Source organism: Anabrus simplex, chromosome 2 (assembly GCF_040414725.1).
Source record: "Anabrus simplex isolate iqAnaSimp1 chromosome 2, ASM4041472v1, whole genome shotgun sequence".
Lineage (NCBI taxonomy): Eukaryota > Metazoa > Arthropoda > Insecta > Orthoptera > Tettigoniidae > Anabrus > Anabrus simplex.
Window position 1 is genome coordinate 595361803 of NC_090266.1, and position 16167 is coordinate 595377969.

Genomic DNA, 16167 nt, shown 5'->3' on the forward strand with positions numbered 1-16167 from the left:
GGCACTAGAGCCTCGAAGCGCCTTGGCCTACAAAGCAACCGCTGCTCAGCCCAAACGCCTGCAGCTTACCAGGTGTAATGTGGTCAGCTCGACGAAACCTCTAGGCTGTTATTCTTCGCTTTCTGAACCAGGACTGCTACCTCACCGTCAGATAGCTCCTCGATTCTGATCACGTAGGCTGAGTGGACCTCGAACAAGTCCTCAGATCGTGGTAAAAATCCCTGACCTGACCATAAATCAAACCCATGGCCTAAGGATAAGAATCAGGCGCGCTACTTCGACATTACGGGGCGTGAATCCTGTGAGAAAACATATCCATAGTTCACGAATTAATCTACCATTCATATTCATGTATTCCCAATCGGACATTAAGTCTCTTAGGTTCCTTGCCAACAGACATCACTTTAGTTTTGGAAAGGCTAATTTTCATATCATACTCATTGTACCTATTTTCAAGCTCCCAGATAAAAGACTTCAGGCTTTCAGCACAATCTACTATTAAGACTGTTGTGTATTAAGATAATTATTTCACACACACGAAATTAAATTTTATTAAAGGAGAATTGCAATGATACAGGATTGCGAAATATGTGCCACTGGCACATTAAACTCCAAGTCTAGCTCTTGCTGAAGAAAAAGTATTTTCATAGAACGGACGGTTTTGTCACATAAAAAGAGTACTACAACACTTGAGATATATACAATATTTACACGTTGCCAATACACAAACTAAATGAAGACATGCTGAGGGACAAATGTTGTAAAGCAACTGACTTGCCGAGTCGAAGTGCTCATTCAAGAGCTGAAGACTTGAGAATGTACAGTTTGGTGAGATGTCAGCGAGTCCAGAAATAGAAACCTCACGAGTTGGCTTCAGTCCACTTGTTGAGTAAGCTGCTTATACAGAGCATTATCTGCACTTCTGAAGTAAGGTGTAGCTAGCCGTTGGACGATTGACTCTTTCTCTCCCAGCCCACTCGCTTTTATAGGGTCTCGAGCGGTGATGTGGAGTGTCAGCTGGTCGCCTGGCCAGCTCTGCCGGTGAGAACTGAATACAAGCCGCGCTGATCGTGGGATTCAAATACCTGCACCACAACAACCCCGTCCTAAATTCGCTGGTAGGGCATGGGGGGGGGGGGCGGCGGCTGCGGCATCAGCGAAGTTGAGGTGGAGAGTTCGCCGAACTTGTTGTGGTGGCGAGAGGATGGTACATTGTAGGAAAGAAAGGTTTCTCCTGAAAAGAACCCATACGAATTAATTGGTCCAAAGCGCGGTCCGCTTCTCTCTGGGGTATTGGAGAGTCAACCTCTAATGCTGCATTGAAACGTCGGCGCAGATGATCTTGATGGCGATGGATGGTTCTGTGATCCGTATGGACCTGATATAACCGGGCTCCAAGGGTTTGCAGAATGGTACCTTGACCCAGGCTGTATGCTGCCGAAAAGTCTTGGCGAAAATTTTGTCTCCGGGCTGGAACATCCTGGAACGGAGCGACTGCTTTTCAGGTAGGGGCTTCAACAGAGAATGTAATGTTCTATGAGGACGTCCACGTAGTTTTTGGCCTGGGCTGAAGCCGTAGTTGCCAGCAATCGTTCAATAGTTGCCCAACAGCTGTATTAAGGCTTCTTCCATGTTTATGCCAGCGTGTAGAGCTTTACGCATACTCATCTTGAAGATCTGCACAAACCGTTCAGCTTCACCGTTGGTGAGGGTGAAAGGGAGTTGCTAGTATGTGTCGTATACCATTATGCTTACAGAAAACTTGAAAGTGGGCAGATACAAACTGTGGACCTTAGTCAGAAGTAATAGTCTGAGGTAAGCCTTCTGTAGTAAAGATTTTCTGTAAAGCACGAATGGTGGCTTCTGTGGTGGTCGAATGCATTTCCACCACAAAACGTAAATTAGGCATGGTATCGATGACTATGAACCACATAGAATTCAGGAATGCGCTTGCATGGTCTATATGTAATAGTTCCCACGGTTTGTTTGCGGGATCCAGAGAGGGTAACCAGACTGCGACTGATTTTGATGTCGTTGACACGTGTCACAATGTTAGATGAGTCGCTCAAACTGTTTATCATTACCAGGCTAGTAACGATGCCGACGATCCAACGCTTTAGTACGAACATTGACCCAATGTCTTTCATGAAGTTGATGGAGGACTGACTGTTGAAGACTATGCTGAATGAGGATTCGAACATGAGTGCCGGTCTCAAGAAGAACACCAGAGCGTACGGATAGGTTATCCTGAATCTTGTCATATGCTTGTCATTGATCGGATAGCTTCTCAGTCTGAGGCCTTCCATTACGAACTTAAGTTCGAACTTGAACAAGAGTATGGTCACTATCAGTTTTTTTTGTGACTTTGCGTGCAGCTATCGGGAAAGTGGAGACTGCGTCCTCTAATTCGATATCCAATTCTAAGCACTTTGTTTCTTGGGAATACGAGTTGGTATTTGAACCTGACGGAAGACGGGACAAATCATCAGCGTTTGAATGTTGAGTAGTACTGCGGTACTTGATCTGATATGAATATTCTGAGAGGAACAGCGACCACTTCTGAAGTTTGCGGAGAGTGTGCTCCGGAACCTTGTTTCCAGGGTTGAACAAATGTCTAGAGGTTTTTGATCTCTTATGATCAGAAAATGGTTGAAATAGAGATATTCATGAAAACGGCGAACACCATAAACGATAGCTAAGGCCTCTTTCTCAATTTGGGAGTAGTTCCGCTGATGTTAATTCAATGTCTTAGAAGCAAAAGCTATGTGAGTGTCTTGTCCATTGTCATCTTTCTGAGATAAGACTGCACACAAACCGTAGTCTGAAGAGACAGTGGCTAGCGTCACAATCTTGCCTGGTTGGAAATGTGACAACTTTGTAGCTTTGATTAAGGCCGATTTTATCTTGATACCCTTCTTTACAGGGCTGTGACCACAGAAACATAATGCCTGTCTTTAGCAACGCATTAAGGGGAGCTGTTACCGATTCGAAGCGAGGGATAAACTTGCTGTAGAAGTTAGCTTTTCCTGGGAATGATTGCAGTTGCTTGATATCCTGGGGCAAAGGCATGTTAAGAATGGCTGCTACGTTGGTCTCACTAGGGCGTATACCTTGCTTCTCAATGATGTGTCCGAGGTAGTGGGTTTGCGGGCGGAACATTTCTCTAGCTTGGCATGCAAGCCGTTCTCTTAAAATATAGTCAGCAAGAGTTGAAGATTGTCCATATGATCCCGGTGATCTTTGCCTATCACTATTACGTCTTCCAGATAGTTCGCGCAACCAGGGATCTAACCCGTGATCTGCTGTAAGTACCTCTGAAATATTGCCGCAGATGAAGCTACGCCGAAGGAAATTCTATGGAACTGTAGAAGTCTTAAAGGTGTATTCAAAGTAAGGTACTGTTTCGATTCTTTATCAATAGGAAGTTGTAGATAGGCATCCTTCAGGTTTATCTTGGAAAAGTATTGTCCGCCTGACATCTGCTGAAAATGTTCCTCCGAACGGGGAATCGGAAACACGTCGGGTTCTAGTTGACTGTTTATAGTTGACGAAAATCTCCACAGAGCCGAATACCTCCATGTTGTCTTCTGACAACTACAAAAGGAGTAGCCCATCGGCTAGAACGAACAGGGGAGACAATTACTTCGTTATGGCATTGTGTCAGCTCTTGGTTAACCTGCTATTTAAGAGCTAACAGGGACCGGACGTGTTCTAATAAACGGGCAGTAGCTGCTTGTTTCAGTTGTATGTGAGCATAAACACTTCAGCTGTACCTAGAGTCAAAGACGGAAGGATATTGCACTTGTCGCTGAGTCACGTCTGTAGTAGGCTGCAAGTCTGAAAGGATATCAACTTCATCATGAAGTTGGAAACCAACAAATTGAACAGATCCATCCCCATAACATCAGAGATGTAGTAATTAACAACTAGTAACGGTACTTGCGGTGAATGCCTTTGTAGTCAGCGGAGATGCAGATCTGACCTTTATTTTGGTCTGTCCTCTTGGAAGGCTGATTAATTGCTACTTGCTACAACAAACTGTTGAGATGTGGCTTTGTTTCTAACAGTTCGAACAAATGGCCTTGAAGAATCGGCCAGTCACGCCGAGCATGATACTTATGACATCCGCGACAGGGCTGTAAGTTTATCGGGCGAGTTGGCCGTGCGGTTAGGGGCGCGCACCTGTGAGCTCGCATCCGGGAGATAGTGGGTTCGAATCCCACTGTCGCCAGCCCTGAAGATGGTTTTCCGTGGTTTCCCATTTTCACACCAGGCGAATGCAGGGGCTGTACCTTAATTATGGCCACGGCCGCTTCCTTCACATTCCAAGGCCTTTCCCGTCCCATCGTCGCCTTAAGACCTATCTGTGTCGGTGCGACGTAAAGGAAATAGCTAAAAAAAGCCTGTAAGTTGTTCGTAAACTCTTGTGGACTATGCGGAGCACGCTGAGTTAAGTTAGGCTTCCCGAAATGATTACTCTTCGCTAAAGGTGGGCTAGCCTTGCGACCGGGGGACTTAGTTTGTATGTTGCGTGGATGTGTAAGCTGAGCTATCTCACCAGTCTGAGTTATTTCCGCGGTAGTCCATTTCGTCAACTCATATGCGGTTGCTAAACGCTGAACATCTTCTAAAGGTGGGTTGCTGTCTTTGGCAACGTCAAAGCGAGCTTGTCTTCAGGAGTGTGTAATATTACCATGTCACGAGTGAGGGAATGTTTTTTTTAACAATTGGCTTTACGTCGCACCGATACAGGTAGGTCTTGTGGCGACGATGGGATAGGAAAGGCCTAGGAGTGGGAAGGAAACGGCCATGGCTTTAATTAAGGTACAGCCCCAGCATTTGCCTTGTGTGAAATGGGAAACCACGGAAAACCATCTTCAGGGCTGCCGACAGTGGGATACGAACCCACTATCTCCCGGATGCAAGCTCACAGCTGCCTGCCCGTAACCGCACGGCCAACTCGCCCGGTGATGACGGAATCAGCGTAATTTGTATTACAGTCTGGTTTCTCCCAATATAACTAGCAAGTTTTAGCAATGCCACGTAATTCTGCAATCCAGAACGTATGGGTCTTCTACGATTTGAGGGTTTTTCATGTAGTGTCCCGTTAATCTAGCAATTAACTGGGCAAAAGCAACCTCGGAGATAATGTCTTCAGGACACAATTTCCGAAGTAACTCATAGGTCTCGTTGCCAACCGAACTGAGGAATAGGGCTCACTGGCGCACTTCTTCCTGAATACTGTGACATATAATATGCTGCTGGAGTCTAGAATAATGGACTGACCACTCTTCTTTGGTTATGTCAAAAGGGCTGAACGCGGGAACTGCAGGAACCTGCCGCTGAGCAGCGAGTGCCTTTAAAGCTTCAGCAAAGGCTGTTTGCTGCTATTGTATTTGTTGTAAGAATGCATCCAATGGAGTGGTGTTCGACATGCTGAAGAAATGATGTCATAAACCCTAATTGACAGGTATACTCCGAGAAAATACCGAACGGAGAACTGTACTGAAAGTCTCAATGCAAACAGTGTAGTGCCTGAGTGTTGTTTCACTGCACACGTATGATGTCAGTTTCGCGTTGTACAGGCGGAGGACTGATTTTTCTGCACGAACATTTCCTCGTCGCCAGTTTCGTGTTGTACTGGCAGAGGACTGATTTTGCTGTACGAACTTTTCCTCGTCGCCAGTTTCGTGTTGTGTATTAAGATAGTTATTTCACACACACACGAACAAAATTTTATTAAAGGAGAAATGAAATGATGAGAGTATTGGGAAATATGTGCCACTGGCACATTAAACTTAAAGTCTAGTTTTTGCTGAAGAAAAAGTATTTTCATAGAACGGGCGGTTTTATCACATAGGCAGATTACAACAATACTTCACATATGTACAATATTTACACGTTGCCGGTACACAAACTAAATGCAGACTCGCTGAAGGAGAAATATTGCATAGCAACTGACTTGCAAATTCGAAGTGATCATTCAAGAGCTGAAGACTTGAGAATGTAACGTTTGGAGAGATGTCAGCGAGCTACTATAGCTTCAGTCCACTTATTCAGTAAGCTGCTTATACAAAGCATCCTCTGCGCTTCTGAAGTAAGGTAGGACGACTGACTCTTTCTCTACTACTACTAAAATATTTTCATTCCTCCCCTGAAGGGGGAGGCGGACCTCTTAGACGCTGACGCCATCCCTCTGGCCGGGAGATTTGTTACGGTGCGGGAGATGCTCGGAGAAGATGAGGGGGTTGGCAGCCGTGGCCTATACTAGGAACTGTTCCAGCATTTGCCTTAGTGCAGGAGAATAGAAAAGCACGGAAAACCATTCTCAGGACAGCCGACGGTTGCGGCCAGCCGGGAGGTCCAGCCCTCCCGTCTCTCCAATGCAGAGGCGTAGAGCCACGGTAGAGCCGTGGCCACCCCTCATCTGCTCGGTTGGTCGGTCAGAGTGCAGAGCTGTGTGACCACGGACCAGCCATGGCCACTTATGTGCATAGACCCACTCTGCATTTACCGACGTTCTCTCTCTTTCTCTCTCGACCCACTCGCTTACACAGGGTCTCGAGTGGTGACGTGGAGTGTCAGCTGTTCGCCTGGCCAGCTCTGCTGGTGAGAACTAGACACAAGCAGCGCTGCGCGCGGGATTCGAATACCGGTACCACAACAAAGTTCACATCGTGGGCATAGACCTAACTGCTTTCTCCAGTTTCATATAACTGAATCCCTCCCTCCCAATTTATACCTTTAGTAGATGTTCCATGTAAACATTTAAGTACCTTGAAAGAGGAATTCGTTCCACGATCAATATTTTCGCCCCAGCCCAATTCAGCATAAATGCCTCTGATCGATTTTAATAATCTACTTTTAATCCCATAGTCTCCCAATATAGGGAACAACTTTTCACTTGGTACTTTGTTATATTTGCCTTTGCTGACGAGATGTAGTGTTTACAGTACACCTTGTCTTCTGGTGTGGGATATAATAAATTTGTTACTTTCATTGACTTGTTTCAGTCTCATCCTTGGCTTTGACAGTATGAAAGTGACCGAGGTATGAGCGATGCTAGTAATACTATTCCTTATGCAGCCAGTCCTTGTAATGAATGGTGTGAAAATATCGCGCTTAGGGTCGGTCGGTGCATTAATTTCAGTGAGCTTGGCAGACTATGTGTAAATGCAACTCCTGCCTTGGTGAGGAAAGCAACGGGGAACAACCTCACTCCTCATTTCCCTAGTACGCCTCTTCACTAACACTTAGGCTATCTATGACAGCTGTTGGTGGAGGTGTGAAGCATAAAACCAGCCTTCGGGTTGAATACACAGCATGCATACACACTTTCTTGTATGCCTTCTTTAGATTTGCGGAATAGAGATATAACTATCTATTCCTCTTAACATATTTTGCAGTTACCTGGCGCATATGAAAGTCTGATCCTGACAGCCGCATTTTAGTCTGAATCCACAAAAGTTTTTAGCCACCTTACTCTCAACCACTGATGGAAACCTCCCTTCCAAAATGCCAGTGAACACCGAGCCTGGTATACTGATCAATGAAATACATCCACAGTTGTTCCAAAACTTCCTGTTCCCTTGCTTGTAGATGGATGCCATTACTGCTTTCGTCCAAATCTTATTATTCTATGAAGCCATTTCATCCCTGCTTTCCCACTATATCTCACCATTTCTGGCATAATTTCACATATTCCCGCTGCTGTATGACAAGACAATATATTTACCATTCTTTCCACTTGCTCAAGCGTAATTTCGCAAACATCATTGCAACCTCCCCTCCCCCCTTGTGCTTTGTTGTTCAAAATGTCATTGGGAAGATTTCCTTTTTACGTTGAGAACATTTTCACAATATTTCTTTTATACTTGTTCAGAACAGGTGCTTTTTAATCTCCTATCTCCTCGTCTTTTTCTTCCCTTACCCGAACGTCGTTAACTCCTAACACATCCATACACATCTTCTTTCAGTAATACTCCATAAATTGTTCGCTTTTGATTTTGGTGAGACGACATTTCTTGTCATAAAATTCAACGTAACGTCTAAGGTTGCATTCTTGAATCCCATAACTTATTCATGATTGCGTAAGGGTATACAAAAAAAATTCTCATTTCAATCCACCGATTTTTACACTTAAAGATCATGATCCTTACTGTGTTTTTATTCATGGATATTTGTTGATCATCGGCTTCACTTATCCTCTTAAGGTGCATTGTTACTCATTTTAAGAATATAAGTAATTTCCCATTCCTTTAACTTCCCATCCTGCGGTTGGTTAGACAGAAATGGGACATTCAAATGGTGAGCCATGTGTTTGTACCAGTTCTCTTCAATTCTATCCTTCAGATGTCACCACTATAGTCAATTTTATGGTGTTCACTTCTAATAAAAGGCCAAGAGCATTATATAAAGTGTCTATGAGGCTATGAGAGTGAACACTCAGTGAGTACTCGAAAATTCCTTCACTTCATACGATTCCCAAGTTAATGTCTTTCCGTTCTTCGAAATATCATGGAGAGAGTTCATTTTTTAATACTCCAGTTGCTTATCACAATCCTTTTCAATCAACATTAACATATACTACAGTCAGATACAATTTTAATGCATGCAAAGCAATTACTTAGATAATTAGCACAGGGCTACACTGCGTCGTGTGTACGAGTTAATTTATCTATCGATTGATTTTTGAATGATATTGATTCTTTCATGGGTGGCATCACCTGTTAGATGTTGAGCCCTAAACTGAAAATAATGTGTAAATCCTAATGTTATCTATATAAAATATAGAAATTCAAATTTGTATGAAATAAAATATATTTCGTTACGCTGGCAAAAAGTTTTCACGTATTCATCTCAGCTCATACTTAAAACCTCCTTTTCGATCCCCTTAACGTAAATAATTATTACATGCTGTCAGACGGAAATATTGATAATCAAAGTTTCGAAAGGTTATCGACTTTCTTAGGGATGGAACCAATGGAAAATGCCACGGGAAATTAGCTCACGTATCTCTTCATTTTACTACTACTTCAGTCCATTTACGTAATTCAGTTCTTCAGGAACACGTTGAGGTGATGGTGGTGACTGGAATATAAACTGATTTCAGAAACAAATATATTAGCCAATATTGATGTGTACTCAAAGTATACTCGAACTGATTCAAAGTTAAGGGGAAAATCGGTGAAATTCTCATTCCGAAATATGTCACTTATAACAAGAACGATGAATTTTAAACTCCTCTCATATTTTACGTAAAGCAATACATGCATACGTGCATTCATACATACATTATGAAATACCGCCATTCATTTAAAGTCCAAAAGCGTTTGGGAATTAACTAAGCATACCTTTAATATTCTACTCGCAATCAGTTTCGTAACCACTACTGCATTTGGAGTCTATCCTTTTATCTAACCTTTTTCTCTTCACATTATTCCACGAATGAAGCCGGTTAGTGGGGGAGTATTCTGCAGTACTATTCTCTTGTTGTGAGTTATATTTCATTACATTGTAGTACTAATAGCGTTACCCAAGAAAACCCCCAGGGAGGTCACAATACGTCGTTTCTTATGTAAAGACCGAGATGGAGAGTTTTCATTATAGTGGCAGGCCACATTTCTTACTTCCAGTCAAGTCGAATTCGGGAGTTTAGGTTATAATGGCAGGCCATCTTGTCCGCTGCCAGTCATAATCGATTTTGGATGTTTACAGTACAACCGCAGGCCCTCTTTCCTACTTCCTGACACATTTGATTTCAGGAGTTACCATTACAATGACAGGCCTCAATTTCCTACTGCCAGTCACAATCCAGTTGGGGAAATTTCATTAATATTGCAGGCCCCCTTGTCTACTCCCAGGCAAAATCATTTTGTGAAGTGTTTATTATAAAGTCATGCCCCATTTCCTACTTCCAGACACATTCGAGTTGGGGAGTATTCATAATAATTGCATGCCCCCATTTACTACCGTCGGTCATAACCGAGTTGGGGAGTTTTTATTACAATGGCAGGACCCTTAGCCTTCTGACCGTCACACTCGACTTGGGGAGTTCTCATTATAATCCACTGCCTACAGCCAGTCGCAATTGAATTCTACTGCTGTTCAAATTATGTTGTCCAAGGTTGTTTTTGAACTCAGATTTCTTTATGAAATATTCTAAATTTATCGTTCGCCCCTGTGGGTGCAGAATCACAAGGCCGTTACGAGAGCTGTAACGTGTAACTGGCTATGGGAAATAATAATAATTTCTTTGATCCACACCAGCAACTTTTGAAAACTCTCCATGAACATTGTTTATTGTCATTGCGAAGCATATTTTAAGGGGAATTTGCAGTAATAGGAGGTGGTAGTCGGAGGGAATCAAAGGAATGGGGGGGGAATGAAAACCCTTTCTCCCGCACTACATCACAAAAATACGGTTGTTTCAATCAGGGTACCATGTAAAGACTTCACTTACAGTCTGGTGCCATTACAAAGCTTAGGAGATAACAGATTCCGTAGCAACTTGGTAGGTGCTCCGACTTTCAGACTAAGATTGTGAGATGGAAAACCTGGTGGATTTGAAGCGTGAAGGAACTCCATAGCGTAGTGGACTACATCCTCTATCTCAACCACGGAGTCCATAGACTTATACAACCTGTGACAATAACGTTCGGTGAATGAAGTCAGAACGGTCGATCCGGCAACACTGGCGACACACAACGCTGCATCTGGTTGCAGCAGGTTCTGACCACCTGCTCCCAACGTTTACGATCTGTTTGACACACTGGTTTTGAACTGCGAACAGGAACATGAACGACCAAAAGGTCAATGTACAGTTTTGTTTTAAGCTTGGCAAGACACCGAAAGAAACGCATGCGATACTGGTACGTGTTTATAAAGATCAAGTACTGTCCTTGAAGTGTGTGCATGAGTCGTTCGCCCGTATTCGAGGAGGCCGAGAAAGTGTTTCTGGCAACCCCCATCAGTGACGAAAGCATTGAGAAGGTGAGGACATTAATCACGAATGATCGGCGATTAACTATTCGCATGATAGCGGATGAACTACAGATTAACCATGAATCCGTGCGACAAATCGTTACCCAGATGTTAGGGAAGAGGAGAACGTGATCTCGTCTTGTGCAACATCACTTGTCTGACGATCTGAAGCAGACACGTTTAGAGTCTTCACAGGATTTTGTCGAAACAGCGGATGCGACACGAAATTTCTTGAACTGTATTGTCACTGTCGATGAAACTTGGTGTCTCCGGTACGACCCTGAAAGGAAACGGCAAAGCATGGAATGGCGTTCTCCGGGACCCCCTCTTCGGAAAAAAGGTCAGAGCCGGGAAGGCGCGCATCAAACTCGCTTTGAAAGGAAAGGGAATTAACGATATTCCTGGCACCCAACAAAACGTGACGAGGCTATTGAACACCATCCCAAAGGAAGACTTCGTGCAAAGTTTTCAGGATATGTATCGCCGATCTCAGCAGTGAATAGTTATGTGAGGGAACTATTTCGAAGGACAGTAACGTCACTTTCGTGCATTGTTTATCTGTTTTGATAGTAAAGGACTATTCACCGAAATTTATTGTCACACGTTGTATTTCACTACCTTAATGGAAAGTTTGTCCAATAAGGAAACAATAATGTTTCTTGTCGTGTCGTTCCTAGGCATGAAAATATCTCTTTCCTTAAGCCAATTCGGCCGGCAAGGAAGTGCCGCGCATTATGTGAGGTGGGGTGTAGAAGAACCGGGAGCCGTCTCCATTCGTAGATACAACAGAGCGAAGTACCATTACGCCGCCAATAGCAATGACTCCATGTCTAATGAATCTTATTATGGAAAAGAATAGGAAAATAGGTTCAGCTATGAGATCAGGAACGCCAGTATAGAGAAGTTTTAGGTAAAAGGAAAGGTAAAACTAGTAGAAAAACTACTTTGTGATCAAAATGATTTTGAAAAGTTGGACAGTATTAAAAATAAAAGAAAAGAGGAGAAGATAATGAGATGTGTATGACGAATAAAAGTTACATCAATGAGCTGTATGAAGCAGCCTGAGAGGACGCAGAGCCATGTTTGATCTACTGCAGTAAATGAGACAGCTGCACGCAGAAACTCGTCTGTGCTTTCCTAGGTACAGAATATAGATACGGAAAATAAGAAGAAAGTAGAGTCAGCTATGAGTAACAGGAACTACAGTACACAGAAACAGGACCTACAGTATACAGGAACGCGAGGAATCCTGGTAGAACAACTATACCGTTGTGAACAAGGAATTACCTGCATGGTTTTGGCTAAGTAGCTATCAGCTTTAATTCGGGAGGTGGTGGGTTCGAACTGTACTGACGTCAGCCCTGAGGATTGTTTTTTGTGATTTCCCTTGGTTTTCCATTTTTACACCAGAAAAGTACTGGGGATGTGCCTTCATTAAGTCCACAGTCGCTTCCTTCCTAATCCTAACCATTTCATTTCCCGTAGGACCTATCTGCGTTGGTGCGGAAAAACGGAAATTTGTAAACAAAGTAGCGTTGTGACTACAATGAATATGAGAATGTGTAAAGTATTAAGAACAAAATATGTTATATATAAACAAATATAATATGTAATGACGAATAAATGTTGCTTCAATGAACAGTATAAAGGTGTGTGAGAGAATGCACGTATGGCCGTACTGGTGTATGAGTCAACTGACAATGGGTACTGTAAAATTCTCTCACAGTATAATTTCTTCTTTCTGCAATGTTTCTGGTAGTCTTTCGCAATCTGCTCAAGCTAAGGCTGTAATGCTTCCGATCGCCTCGTTCGTGTGCCTGCCAACGTCTGCTCTCCCACTCTTTGACCTGGAGCGGTGACAGTGTCGTGGCAGTTTGGTGCCAGTATCATGAAAGGTTGATTTTAGGACCTTAAAACCTGGTTCTCGGTTTCCCGAATGGACTTAGGTTCATCTTTTGCCTCAGATATACACATGGAAAGAATTTTCACAGTCCCAGTACTCTTCTAGCAAATCCCCGGTGTCTGTCAGGTCTTGTATATATTTTGATTTTGGATCACCTTATCACCTGGGGAATAAGTGTCCTATTGTCCGTCGTAGACCTACACTGCAGTTAGAAAAAAAACATGCGCTTTCTGGCTGTCATAACTGTGAATCCCTTTCTCTTAATAAAGAAATACTGCCATAATTCGAGGTCATCCAAGTATAGTTAATAAAAAATTCCGTTGGTACCTAACTGGCTAATACGGATGAGTCGCACCACTTTCACTTAGCCCCGTATAAATTTAAACATTGTCATTCCTCTATGTTCCAAAGCCATGAAGAGTTCCTTAACATATCTGCGAATGCTTGTGTATCGGCTACTCTTTTCCCTGTTGAAATTAAATATGCCAGTGAAACCATTTACTGAATCTGTAAGTGTTCCGTCATCCTTTAGTGGAACTTGGCACTCATGCATGAAATATGTTCGCAAATTTTCTGATAATTGCCCTTTTCTTACGTTTGTAGCACTACAAATTCTCCTGGAATTAGAAGTGCTAATTTCATTTCTGGTTAAGGTTAGAATTCAGGATTTCAACTATAAATTTCGATTTCTTGTAATTAGAAATTTAACCTGTCACGTTATTCTGGGTGCCAGTTTCATGACCCGGGTAAGACCAACAAATCCACTTATTTTGGTTTAATTTTCGTCCAAATAGTTTCTTTTCTTCGCAGTAATTCTGCTTTGTAAATGTTGTTTCGCGTGTTGAAATGGAAAATCAGGGTGATACGGCTTCCGATCTTAGTCACCAGCCTGTTGATCAGTCAAATATAATCCGAAATTTGTGCGAAGCCAATACCAGTGGCGTAGTCTGTGGGAGGGGTGGTGCTGGGGGTTAAATTCTCCGCCCATGGAAATGTTACAAAATTTAAATAAACAGATACTGACAATAAACATTCAGAGACATAATTGTAGAACAAACTTGTAAACAAAACAATCGCTGTAGAATTGTTGACACTGGTCGTATTGTTAATATTATTATTTATTTTATTCCTTTCTATGTGATGAAGTTAGGGTTCACGGCCCTCTCTTACACTTAACCACAACATATAGGTCGTACATACAGTAGTCACCTGATTCGGAAAATTTACATTGTTAACAATCTCTGGAAACCACCTAAATTAATAGAGTAATATTATAACTTATGATAATTGTTATTAGTAATGATTAATATTATATATCCACATCACGTTGCTCTAAATCATACTTGCACTCATACACACTAACATGCACACGAGCTGATCACGTTTTTATTGTAAGAATTTGTAGTGTGCTGCAATTTGAATATCAAAATAATTCACTTGTATCAGTATCATAATCAATGACGAGGCTTGCATGCGCTCACCATACATGCGCAAGCAATTTCATTGTGTTCTAGCATCAGTTTGTAACTATAGACGCCTCCCCCCCCGCGCCATCGGCCGATCCTGGCTACCCTACTGGCCTATAGGGATGCCATTTTTGAGAAGTCAGGTGTTACCGATGACATCACATATGTAATTTAAGTGATGGATTCGGTCCCGGTGCGATCCCCACCTCATCAGATAGCACTCCCAAAATGAAAGTTTTGAGAGGTGTTATAGATCAAATGCTTAAAGATGGAGTTTCTCGATCTTCTTCTTCGGCATATTCGTCACCAGTTTTCCTAGTATCTAAGCCCAAAGAATAGCTTTCGCACTGTTATTTATCATCGTTCGCATAGTAGAAACGTCATCATACAATATGTAAATATACCCCATCACCATTCTTGTTTTTGACTGTTAAATTTTTCACCGCAATAGAATGAGTCCTAAAATAAAATTCCTTTAGCTGAGAAATCTAAGCCTCTAACTGCTTTTGCAATAGTATGGAAACTACACGATTTGAACAGGGTTCAATTTTTGCAATCAACCGGCGCAGCTGCTCTTACTAAGTTGCTCGATAACATCTCACCTGACGTTAAATACAATCTCGTCTACCATTACCTGGATGACCTAGTGGTCTATCATAAGTCATTTGAAGAACACTTCATTCACATTCATGAAGTCCAAGAACGTCTGAAGAAGGCAGAGCTAATGGTTAAGGTGTCTAAAATGTAATTTGCCAAACCTAGAATATCATTCTTCGAACTTATTGTTTCACCCGCAGAGGTGTCTGCCGAACAGTACAGGACTCAGGCTATTCTGGAATTATTTAAGCCCCTTGTGGATAATAAGGTAGTCAGTCGTTCCATAGGCGTGTTCAAATTCTTCAGGAAATTTATACCCAACTTAAATTGTGTAAACTGATGTTTTCTCATCTGCAATTGCAAGGGTTGTAATTCTGGACACTGAGCTAAGGTAGGCGTCCAACCGTTTATATCCCTATCCTCTCAGGAAGCCAACTATTCCGCTCGTGAACTCGACGTTCCTTTTGCCATGGTTAAATTCTTGCTGTATACTGGGCTTGTCAGATTCGAGATGGAAACTGACACCCAAGCCCATAGTTAGGTGTTACGTAGATCTCGTTTCACTGGCCAGCTGGGACGATGGGCCATTAGAATATAATCATTCCAGTTTGTTGTTCTCCTCATTGAGGATTTTGAGGATTGAGGATTCAGACTGCAGGCAGTTTAAGTCGCATGCTAATTGATCACCCAAATGATATTGATGACTGTACAGTATGGAAATTCTTTCTCTGTTTATGCTGTCTTATCTGATTCGTACCATATTATTGCTAAGGGTGTAAAAAGAAAATTGCTAGGTTAGATTTTTGCTATTTGCTTTTAATTCGCAGCGACACGGATGGGTCTTCTGGCGACGATATTGTATGGGAGGGCTAAAAATGGGCAGGAAGCGGCCGTGGCCTTAATTAAGGTAGAGCAACAGTATCAGCCTTGTGTGAAAATGATAATCCACCGAAAACCATCCTCCAGGCTGCCAGCAGTGGTATTTGAACCCACTATCTCCCGGTTGCAAACTTACAGCTGCACCCTTAACCGCACGGCCAGCTTGCAAGCTTAATGATATTATCAATGACCATTCTCTCGGCAGGGCTTTCGAGGCATACTCTCTAAAAATAAAGTGCTCTGCTGTCCTCAGCATGATCAGAAACTTTTCTGTTGCGATCGTCTTTAAGTACTATTATGAATCCCAATTGGAGGTAATCTGTGAGTGTTCAAAAGTCG